This window comes from Prionailurus viverrinus, chromosome X (assembly GCF_022837055.1).
Source record: "Prionailurus viverrinus isolate Anna chromosome X, UM_Priviv_1.0, whole genome shotgun sequence".
In the NCBI taxonomy this organism is placed as follows: Eukaryota; Metazoa; Chordata; class Mammalia; order Carnivora; family Felidae; genus Prionailurus; species Prionailurus viverrinus.
The window spans coordinates 90329720-90341443 of NC_062579.1; positions in this window are offsets into that span (position 1 = coordinate 90329720).

An 11724-nucleotide genomic window follows, 5' to 3' on the forward strand; every position below is an offset into this window, starting at 1 on the left:
AGTTTATCAGAGTCTTTTTTTTTTTCAACGTTTATTTATTTTTGGGACAGAGAGAGGCAGAGCATGAACGGGGGAGGGGCAGAGAGAGAGGGAGACACAGAATCAGAAACTGGCTCCAGGCTCTGAGCCATCAGCCCAGAGCCTGACGCGGGGCTCGAACTCCCGGACCGCGAGATCGTGACCTGGCTGAAGTCGGACGCTTAACCGACTGCGCCACCCAGGCGCCCCCAGAGTCTTATTATGTAAAAAACAAGACCCTTAAGAAATAGAATTGAACATGTATTACCATGTGCACAATCTTGAGGTTGGGAAGGTCTTGCTAAGGAAGACACAGAATCCAGAAGTCAAAAAGGAAAAGCAACTAATAAATTTGATCACATAAAAGCTAAATTAAAAACATAAGTAGGGGTGCCCGGGTGGCTCAGTCAGTTGAGCATGTGACTCTTGATTTTGGCTCAGGTCATGATCTCACGGTTCGTGGGTTTGAGCTCCACATCGGGCTCTGTGCTGACAGGGCAGAGCTTGCTTGGAATTCTCACTCTCTTCCTCTCTCTCTGCCCCTCCCATTCTCATTCTCTTTCTCTCTCTCAAAATGAATAAATTAAAAAAAAAACATAAGTAAAGTCAAAGGAAGAAATAAGTAAAATATTTGTAGCACATATGACAGATTAAGGATAAATAACCTTAATATGAAAAGAGCTCTTACGAATCAATAAGATGAATTCCCCCATAGGAAAATGGGTAAAGGACAGGAACGGGCAGTTTGGAGAGGGGAAGCTGCAAATGGTTGGCAAACATCCATGTTTACATCGTTTTAGTTCAGGTACTTGCGCACATTGCTTTCTGACAGTTAAGCAGAATGGAAGACTGCAAGAAAGATCCTCTACAGCTATGGTACATGAAAATACCTGTGCTTCTCATATTTTTAGGTTCTTCGCAGTATGCAGCATAAGCTACAGACGAGTTTGTTCCTTCCTTCATCTGGCACCGGAGATGCAATGTGTTAAGGTATGCCACCATTTTCTGCAGTGGCCTGGGAGAAGAGAGTACATGGTGTTCTGTAATGCAGTCCCAGTGGAAAGGACTACAAAAAGAATGGGAAAGACGACTTGAGTGCACGCCGACTCTGCCTAACCTCAGGGACTGGCTGGACTGGGTCTGGCCTCTTTTTTCCAGTGGTCTCCAGATGGGACATTTGGACCTACTTTCGCTTGGAACCACACTATCTGCATGTGCCTAGGACACAGCTAATCTGCAAAGGACCCCGGAAACATCTGCCTCTCAAGTTCTAGTCCTCCGTCCTGTCTATCCTATACAGTGCGGCATTGGACAGAAGCAGCCTTCTCTGGACACGTGACCAGAGGCCAAACAACGTGGGAGTTCACCCTGCCTGCATGATGACAGTCTTGGTGGGAGCAAGAAACAGAAATCAATCTCTGACATCACTCCTTCTATGTAAAGAAGGAAAAAGCCTTTATTTTATCATTTCTCTTTTATTCATTTGTTGGAACGTAAGAAACATTTTCAGGTTTTCGATTTCCTTTTTTTCTGTTGTCTAATAAGGTCAGTTTCTTTTTTTTTTTAATTTTTTTTTTCAACATTTATTTATTTTTGGGACAGAGAGAGACAGAGCATGAACGGGGGAGGGGCAGAGAGACAGGGAGACACAGAATCGGAAACAGGCTCCAGGCTCCGAGCCATCAGCCCAGAGCCTGACTCGGGGCTCGAACTCACGGACCGTGAGATCGTGACCTGGCTGAAGTCGGACGCTTAACCGACTGTGCCACCCAGGCGCCCCAAGGTCAGTTTCTTAATAAAGCATCTCTTGGCTTATGCTGGATAGGATGATTTAAGTAGCTACACGCCTTTTCATTTCAAAGGATCTTTTTTTAGGACACCTGGGTGGCTCAGTTGGTTAGGCGTCTGACTCTTGATTTCTGCTCAGCTCATGATCTCATGGTTCGTGGGATCGATCCCCACATCAGGCTCCTGGCCTACTTGGGATTCTCTCTCTCTCCCTCTCTAAAAATGAAAAAAAAAAAAGGACCACTTTTCCTCATAAAAGTGAGCTATGACAACAAACTGCTCATTGGATAATGCAAAACCCCTCCCCATGACAAACGCTTAGAAATGTTTTCTAAAATAGGGGTGCCTGGGTGGCTCGGTCGGTTGAGCGTCCAGCTCTCGATTTTGGTTTGGGTCATGAGCTCACAGTTCGTAGGTTCGAGCCTCACATGGGGCTCTGTGCTGATGGTGTGGAGCCTGCTTGAGATTCTCTCTCTCTCTCTTCCTCTCTCTCTGCCCCTACCCTGCTCTCTCTCTTTCCCTGTCTCTCTCTCTCTCTCTCTCTCTCTCTCTCTCTTTTCCTCTCTCAAAACAAATAAACATTTAAAACAAAAAGAAATGTTTTATAAAATATAACATCACGGGGGTGCTGGGGCACCTGGCTGGCTCGGTCAGTGGAACATGAGACTCTTGATCTCGGGGCTATGAGTTCGAGCCCCACATTGGGCATGGAGCCTACTTTAGAAATTAAGTAATTAATTTAAAATATATATATATATATATTTATTTATATATAAAACATCATGAATAGATATACTGTCTCCTGTCTCCCCAAACCTCCAGTTTCCTCTTCACCATCTCACCACCCCGCTGGCAAATAATCATTCTTCTGATTTCACTGAAAAAAAAAAAAAAAAACAAAAAAAAAACACCAGGAAGAATCAGAAGAGAATGTCCTTGTCCTCCTGTTGCCAAATCTATCAACCTCCCTGCTGCCTTTCCTGGTGATCTCATCCAATCTCATGGCCATGTATGTGCTGATGGCTCCCAAATCGTATCTTCAACCCAGATTTCTCTAAACTCAAACATCCGATGCCCATAAATCAAATACAACCTGGTTGAAACGGGACTCGATTTCCATCCCCCAAACCTGCTCTTTGCCCAGTTTCCCATCTCAGGAAATGGCATCGCCCCTCCACCAGTGGCCAGAAACCTAGCAGTCGCCTCTACTGCCTCTCTCTTTCTCTTACACCTTGCTTGTAACCCCTCAGCCAAATTTTTGGTGTACCTTCAAAATAGAATCTTACCCTTTCTCGCCCCTCCATTACTACTTAGTTCAAATAACTTGCGTCCCCTGCCTGGCCAACCACCGTGGTCTTCTGCATCCACCATTTACCAACTCAACTCAGTAGCAGAAGTGATCCTTTTAAAACATAAGGCAGATCCCGTCTTGCCTCCATTTAAACCCTCCCGTGGCCTCGCTACTCGCTCCAGTAAAAACAAAAGTCTACGAAGCCCTGGCAGACCTCTGGCACACCGCTGCTATCCCTCTCCGACCTTCCCAGCCTGCTTCAGTCACACAGGCCACCTTGCTGGCCCTTGAACACGCCATGTCCACTTCCACCCCAGGACATTTGCACCTGCTCTTATCTCTGCCCGGAATGCTCTTGCCCGAAACATCGCCATAGGTCTCTCCCTCATTCCATGCGGGGTTCTCTTCAAATGTCACCTCACCGCAGAGGCCTTCCCGAAATAACTGCTTGCTGTACTCTCAGCCCGATCCATTTGCCTCGCAACCTGCTTTATTTGTCTCCATACCAATCCACACCCTCCGACATTTCCGTGTTGCCTTTTCTGGTTCCTTTATGGTCTGTCTCCCTCAACTGTGATGTAAGCATCGTGAGGGCAGGGCCCTTGTCGTGGTCCCTGCTGTAACCCCAGCTCTGAAAACAGTTTCTGGCCCATAGTAGGTACTTAACGAAATATTTATCGGATAAATGGCTGAAAGGCACAGTTGAGAGTACAAGAAAATCGGGTGCCAGAGAGGACAAGAGAGCTAAAACCCAGGGTGGTGTGCAGGCAACTTGTGACCTACTGACTTGAGGTTTGACCCTTGTGGCCAAGACTGTTATCCCCCAACATCATTTTCCCATACATCCACAGTAAGAGAACTCCTAATTTTCAGTTGGATACATGGCCACCCTGAATAATAGCTACTGTGACTAAGTTCTGACCAGGGACATAAAAGCAAATGTCATACGGAAGCTACTGAGCATGTTCCTTAAAAGACAACTGCTGCGGGGCACCTGGGTGGCTCAGTGAGTTAAGCGTCTGACTTTGGCTCAGGTCATGATCTCGCCCCTTGTGAGTTCGAGCCCCACATCGGGCTCTGTGGTGACAGCTCAGAGCCTGGAGCTTGCTTCAGATCCTGTGTCTCCCTCTCTCTCTCTACCCCTCCCCCGCCCATGCTCTGTCTCTGTCTCTCTCTCCCTCTCTCTCAAAAATAAACATTAAAAAAAAAAAAAAGACAACTGCCAGGTCTCTTATTCTTAACCTCTTAGTCTTTCCTGCTGGCTGGAATGTAAAAGTGAAGGCTTGAGCAAGAGCAGCCATCTTGGACCATAAGGTGACCTGAGAAACAGAAGCCACATAGAATGGAAGAACAAGATATATGGGGCGCCTGGCTGGCTCAGTTCCTTAAGCGCCCGACTTCGGCTCAGTTCGTGATCTCACGGTTCGTGAGTTCAAGCCCCGCATTGGGCTCTGGGCTGACAGTTTGGAGCCTGAAGCCTGCTTCGGATTCTGTGTCTCCCTCTCTCTCTCTCCCCTCCCCCGCTTATGTGCTGTCTCTCTCTCAAAAATAATAAACATTAAAAAAAATTTTTTTTTTAAAGATAATGGTACCTCTATGGAGAGATGGTGTATCAACTCTGTTTATGATGTTTTAATTCCTAGAGAGAAAGGAAACTCAGGTAAACAGGGTTACAGTTTAATAAGGCTAAGTAATGGGTATATGTGTGTTCATCATGTTGTTTCTATGCATTTCTGTATACTTGAAATATTTTTTTTTATTTTTTTTAAATATTTTTTTTTCCAACGTTTATTTATTTTTGGGACAGAGAGAGACAGAGCTTGAACGGGGGAGGGGCAGAGAGAGAGGGAGACACAGAATCGGAAACAGGCTCCAGGCTCTGAGCCATCAGCCCAGAGCCCGACGCGGGGCTCGAACTCCCAGACCGCGAGATCGTGACCTGGCTGAAGTCGGACGCTCAACCGACTGCGCCACCCAGGCGCCCCCTGTATACTTGAAATATTAACAATGCAAATATAAAGACAAAAGAAACCCGGGGCGCCTGGGTGGCGCAGTGGGTTGAGCCTCCGACTTCAGCCAGGTCACGATCTCGCGGTCCGTGAGTTCGAGCCCCGCGTCAGGCTCTGGGCTGATGGCTCAGAGCCTGGAGCCTGTTTCCGATTCTGTATCTCCCTCTCTCTCTGCCCCTCCCCTGTTCATGCTCTGTCTCTCTCTGTCCCAAAAATAAACATTGAAAAAAAAATTTTTTAGGACAAAAGAAACCCAGTCATTTTGAGAAAAAAATTAGAAAGTAGCAAAAACTATAATCTCATTATACTTTTTGGATAACATTTTAATCTAATTTGTTTCATTACATTCTAGTACTAATTGAATCCCTAATTTGTGCCCAATCAGGATACTGAACATTCTGGATACCGCAAGCCAATAACACTGTGACATTCCTGAATCACACACCCTGTCATATGTGCTGTTGAAATCTCTGTCCAAAGGGCCACAGCTCGGTTAAGAAGTATCTTTTAATGTATGCTTAAGGTTTTTCACGGGGCACAAATATTCAATATTCACCATTTTCCACAAATAGCAGTAACTAATACTTTTCTCAAGCATTTGCTATGTGCCAGGGTCGGCTCTAAGCACTTTACATGCATTAACACACCTAATACTCACAACGACCCATCTGAAGTGGGTGCTGTTATTATCATAATCACCCCCATTTTCAAAGGAGGAAGCAGAGGCACAGAGAAGTTAAATAATTCACACAGGGTCACACAGCTAGTGAGTGATCGAGCCAGGATTCACACCAGGCACTCTGGCTTCAGATCCCTTGACCTTAGCCACTCAAAGACCTTATTTTCAGTATGACTAATTTTACAGTGATACTTTCGGCTGGTTGTATGTGGCACGTGGGATCATTTTGTTTTAGTTATTATTTTTTAATGTTTATTTACTTTTGAGACGGAGATAGAACATGAGTGGGGAAAGGGCAGAGAGAGGGGGAGACACAGAATCCGAAGCAGGCCCCGGGCTCTGAGCTGTCAGCGCAGAGCCCGACGCGGGGCTCGAACTCACGGACCGCGAGATCCTGACCTGAGCCGAAGTCGGACGCTCAAGTGACCGAGCCACCCAGGCACTCCAACATGGCATCGCCTTGATCAATGTCATTTCACGTGTGTATGGCTTGTCCCCTTAATCAGAGAGCAAGCTTCTGAAAGACACCATATTATTTTTAACTGAAATATAGTTGACCTACGATATTGCAATAGTTTCAGGTGTACAACATAGTGATTCGACGATTATATACATTACAAAATGCTCACTACCCTAAGGGTAGTTACCACCTGTCACCATACAAAGTTATTGCAGGGTTATTGACTTCATTCCTTATGTGGTACTTTTCATCCCCATGACTGATTTCTTCCATAGGTGGAAGTTTGTGCCTCCTAATCCCCTTCGCCTATTTTACCCATCCCCTTACCTCCCTCCCCTCTGGCAACGCCCGGTTTGTTCTCTATATTTACGAATCTCTTTCTGCTTGTTGCTTGTTTGTTCACTTGTTTTGCGTTTTAGATTCCACGTGTAAGGGAAGTCTTGTGTTTTTCTGTCTATTTCAGATAGTGTACCGGGTCCAGGCACGCTGTCGCGAATGGCAAGATTTTATTCTTTTTTATGGTTGAGTACGAATATTCCAGTGTGGGGGCGCCTGGGTGGCTCAGTCGGTTAAGCGTCCGACTTCGGCTCAGGTCATGATCTCGCGGTTCGTGAGTTCGAGCCCCGCGTCGGGCTCTGGGCGGACAGCTCGGAGCCCGGAGCCCGCTTCGGATTCTGTGTCTCCCTCTCTCTCTGCCCCTCCCCCGTTCATGCTCTGTCTCTCTCTGTCTCAAAAATAAATAAACAAACAAAAAAGAATATTCTGGTGTGTGGGTGTGTGTGGGTACATATACATGCTACATCTTCTTCATTCATTTACCAACGGACACTTAGGTTGCTTCTATATCTTGTTTTCTTTGGGTGAATACCCAGAAGTGGAATTACTGGGTCGTGGCATTTTGATCCTTAATTTTTTAGGAGCCCCCATTCTGATTTCCATGGTGGTTGCACCCACTTACATTCCCACCAACAGTCACCGAGATTTCCTTTCCTCTACATCCTTGCCAACACTTCTTTCTTGCCTTTTTAATACTAACCATTCTGACAGGCGCGAGGTAACATCTCATTGTGGTTTTGATTTGTATTTCCCCCGTGAACAGCGACGTGGAACGTCTTTTCGTGTGTCTGTTGGCCACCCGTATGTCTTCTTTGGAAAAATGCCTATTCAGGTCCTCTGCCCATTTTTAGTCAGGTATTTGTGGGTTTTTTGGTGTTGAGTTACATGAGTTCTTTATAAGATTTTAGAGATTAACCCCTTATCAGATATATGATTTGCAAATATCTTCCCCCATTCAGGAGGTTGCCTTTTCGTTTTGTCGATGGCTTCTTTTGCTATGCAAAAGCTTTTCAGTTTGATGTAGGCCCAATAGTTTATTTTTCCTTTTGTTTCCCTTGCCTCAGGAGACAAATCCAGAAAAATATTACTAAGGCCGACGTCCAAGAGATTACTGCGTAGGTTTTCTTTTAGGGGTTTTATGGTTCCAAGTCTTATATTTAAGTATTTGATCCATTTTGAGTTTATTTTTGTGTATGGTATGAGAAAGTGGTCCAGTTTCAGTCTTTTGCATGGAGCTGTCCCGTTTTCCCAGCACCATTTATTGAAGAGACTGTCTTTATCCCCATTGTATATTCTTGTCTCCTTTATCAAAGATTAACCGACCGTGTAAGCATGGATTTATTTCTGGGCTCTCTGTTCTGTCCCATCGATCTATGCAGGCACAATATTTTTAAACAATTTTTTTGGAGATCGCTCTGTACCTTCAATAGTGTGATTTGCCCACAACCAGTTTTTGATAAATATTTACTGGATGATCAAAGGGAAATACAAGAAAACCCATGAACTTTTCCACACCGAGGCATCAAAGTTCAATTTCCTGGGTCAATTCGGAAAGACATTCCTCAAGAGAGGCTTTCTATTATTTTGGTTTTCATTAACCTTTTTGTGAGCACCCACCTTATTGAGATGTAATTCAGTCATTTAAATTGAATTCAGGGGCACCTGGCTGACTCAGTGGGTAGAGCATGGGATTCTTGATCTCAGGGTTGTGAGTTCAAGCCCCACGTTGGGGGCGGAGCCTACTGAATGACTGGCTCCTTTCGCTGAGCCTCACGTTTTCAAGGTGGTATAATCCATGCAATGAACTTTTATTTGGCAATAAGAAGGAATGATTCATTAACTCTTTTAAGCAACCTTTTACTAGTGTATTGCAAGATTACAGACATTTATACCTTAAAACTCATTTCCATTGTTCTATTGTGCTAAAATACACATAACCTAACGTTTTCCATTTAAACCATTTTCTTTCTTTCTTTCTTTCTTTCTTGGTTCCTTTTAACTGTTTTAAGTGTACAGGTCAGTGGCATTAAGGGCATTCGCACGGTTGTGCCACCATCACCGCCCTCCATCTCCAGAACTTTCTCATCATCCCAAACTGAAACTGTATGCGCGAAGCAATGACTCCCCATTTCCCCCTCCCCCAGCCCTGGCAACCAGGTGTCGATTTCCTGTCTCTATGAACCTGACCATTCTAGAGACCTCCTAGAAGAGGAATAGTAATACAATCTTTGTCTTTTTGTCGCTGGCTTATTCCACTTAGCGTAATATCTTCGACGTTCAACACCGTCGTAGCACGTGTCCGAATTGCCTTCCTTTTTAAGACTGATTAACATTCCATTCCACCAATCACACGACCCTGGGATCATGACCTGTGCTGAAGAGAGTCGGATGTTGGACGCTGAACCAACTGGGCCACCCAGGCCCCCCTTTTTCCTGTTGTTTAAAAAATCATAGCCATCTGAATGGCTGTGAAGTGGCATCTCATTGAGGTTTTGATTTGCATTTCCCTAATTATTACACCTTAGTTTTTCATAAATCCTAGGGTCGAGAAACACCTTAAACGATTTAAAAAATCTGTTAACAAAATGAATAATCCCCACGCGTGTCTAAAAGCTACTAGATGTAGTTTGTTCAAGGTCAAGTATACCTGTAACTGAGGAAACTAGTTGCTTCGATAGTTTAAACACAAATGTCAGGGGCACCTGGGTGGCTCAGTCGATTAAGCATCCGACTTCGGCTCAGGTCACAGTCTTGCGGTTCGTGAGTTCAAGCCCCCCGTCAGGCTCTGTGCTGACAGCTCAGAGCCTGGAGCCTGTTTCAGATTCTGTGTCTCCCTCTCTCTCTCTGACCCTCCCCCGTTCGTGCTCTGTCTCTCTCTCTCTCTCTCAAAAATAAATAAACGTAAAAAAAAAAATTTAAACACAAATGTCATAGGTGCTGTGCTGGACACTTGTCACAGGTTAGGCTCCCCAGGAAGTAAACTCTGAGGCAGAGTTTACAGTTCTTGATAATCTTTTTTAATGTCTATTTATTTTTGAGAGATCGCATGTGTGTGCATGGAGGGGAGGGGCAGACAGGGGGACAGAAGATCGGAAGCGGGCTCTGTGCTGACAGCAGCGAGCCTGATGTGGGGCTCGAGCCCATGAACTGTGAGATCATGACCTGAGCTGAAGTTGGGCGCTTAACCGACTGAACCACCCAGGCGCCCTGGGTCCTTGATAATTTTTAAGAGTTTAAAGGGGTCCTAAGAGTAAACATTTAGAGAGTCCCTGGTCTGGAGCATACTAGGGGAAGTAAAACCCACTCCAAGTCACTTCAATCAGGGGCACCTGGGTGGCTCAGTCTGTTAAGCGGCCAACTTCGGCTCAGGTCATGATCTCGAGGTCCGTGAGTTCGAGCCCCGCGTCGGGCTCTGTGCTGACCGCTCAGAGCCTGGAGCCTGTTTCGGATTCTGTGTCTCCCTCTCTCTGACCCTCCCCTGTTCATGCTCTGTCTCTCCCTGTCTCAAAAATAAATAAAACGTTAAAAAAAAAAGTCACTTCAATCAAATATTTATCTGACTACCCAAATTGGAAGACTCTCTCTCCCTCCCTCCCTCTCTCTCTCTCTTTCTCTCTCTCTCATATCTCTATTCCTTTTCCCACTTTGCACCTCTACCCCCAGCATATGTTTATCTCACCTTCTACTCCATATCCTTTCTGTGGCTTCGAAGAAATTAAGTTTTCCTGTTTCCTGTTTTCACGAAGACAGACCCAGTATGTTATATATCATTTGTTGTTTTTTTTTTTAGAACTTCTGAATCATAGAGAGGCATTTGGGGATCATAAATGCCAACAGCCAGGAATGTATCGCATTTCCTCTACATTGGAAGTGGAAATGGCACTTTTGCATGAAAGAGATTTCAAAAATATCAACAGCATCTCTTTAAAATTTCCTGTGAAAAGGCAAAGCATCTGTTCAATTGCTATCAAAGATTATAGTTGAGCGAGGCCCATGTAAAATATGGAAGTCCGACACCCCTGTTTATTTCAATCCAAGTGTGGAAACCACCAGAGAAGAGAAAAACACCCAAAACTCCACCAAGGGCCAATGTTCCTCCGGTGACACAATCTATCTTGAGAGACTGTCATGCTATGAAGGACACAGAAAAAGCAAAACTCTGAAGTAACAAGAGTAAGGGATGGCCAGGGCAAAGACCACATCAGAAGAGGGCTTCTTTTTTTGGTCTGGGGAGTTTTTGCTTTTCGGAAACATCTATGGGTTGCTTTCTCCAAGCATCATACGGGCGCGCGCGCGCGCGCGCACACCCACACGTACACGCACGCGCGAGCGCAAACAAATCCACAGCTTGTTAAATTTAGTTGCACCTCTGTCACAACGATGATGACAAAATGTTCCTCTGACCGCAGTGTGTTCAAGCGCAAATGGTTCCTCTTTCCAGGTTCCGGTTTGTACATACACAAATTCCTAGCGAGGTGACACCCATGTTCCGACAGCAGTACTCCTGGGCCCCAGCTGGATTCTACAGGCGAAGGCACTGAGGAATGAGACTGTACCCGAAGTGGTGAGTTAGTTCTATGGCTTTGTACCTGTTTCACAGACGCCAATGAGCCCAGCTGACCCAACTGTACCGTGGCCAACCTAGAGTGACACGCAGGGTTCGCTTCGTGCCAGCCAGGCGGTGCCTCTGTCACCCTGTGGAACGGGCATCAGGGGACAAGGCAGTGCTGTCTTGCCTCCTGACCCCGCTGTGCCACCACGCCCCTCCACAGTGACTCGCTTCCCGGAGGGGCTTCGCCATTGCGTCTTGCACACAGAGAAGCCTGGGGATGAAAAAGTAAGAGGAAACAGGAAACCGATTGGTAGTAAAGGAGAAATGAAAGAAAGGGGACTGAGAACAAATGGGACAATGTCAGCAGAAAGGAGAACAATAGAAGCGGAACCGTAAGGGACGAGGGAACCCTAAAGATGAAAGAGTACTAGAACCTTCTAATAATAGTTCCCATTTATTGGTGTTTACTATATGTTAGGCATTGGATTAACATTTGGTGTGAGCTTCTTCACCTCGTTGAATCCTTACAACTAAACCCCGAAGGTACAACAGGCTCTTGTAAGGAGAAACATACTCCCAAGGGCCCCACAA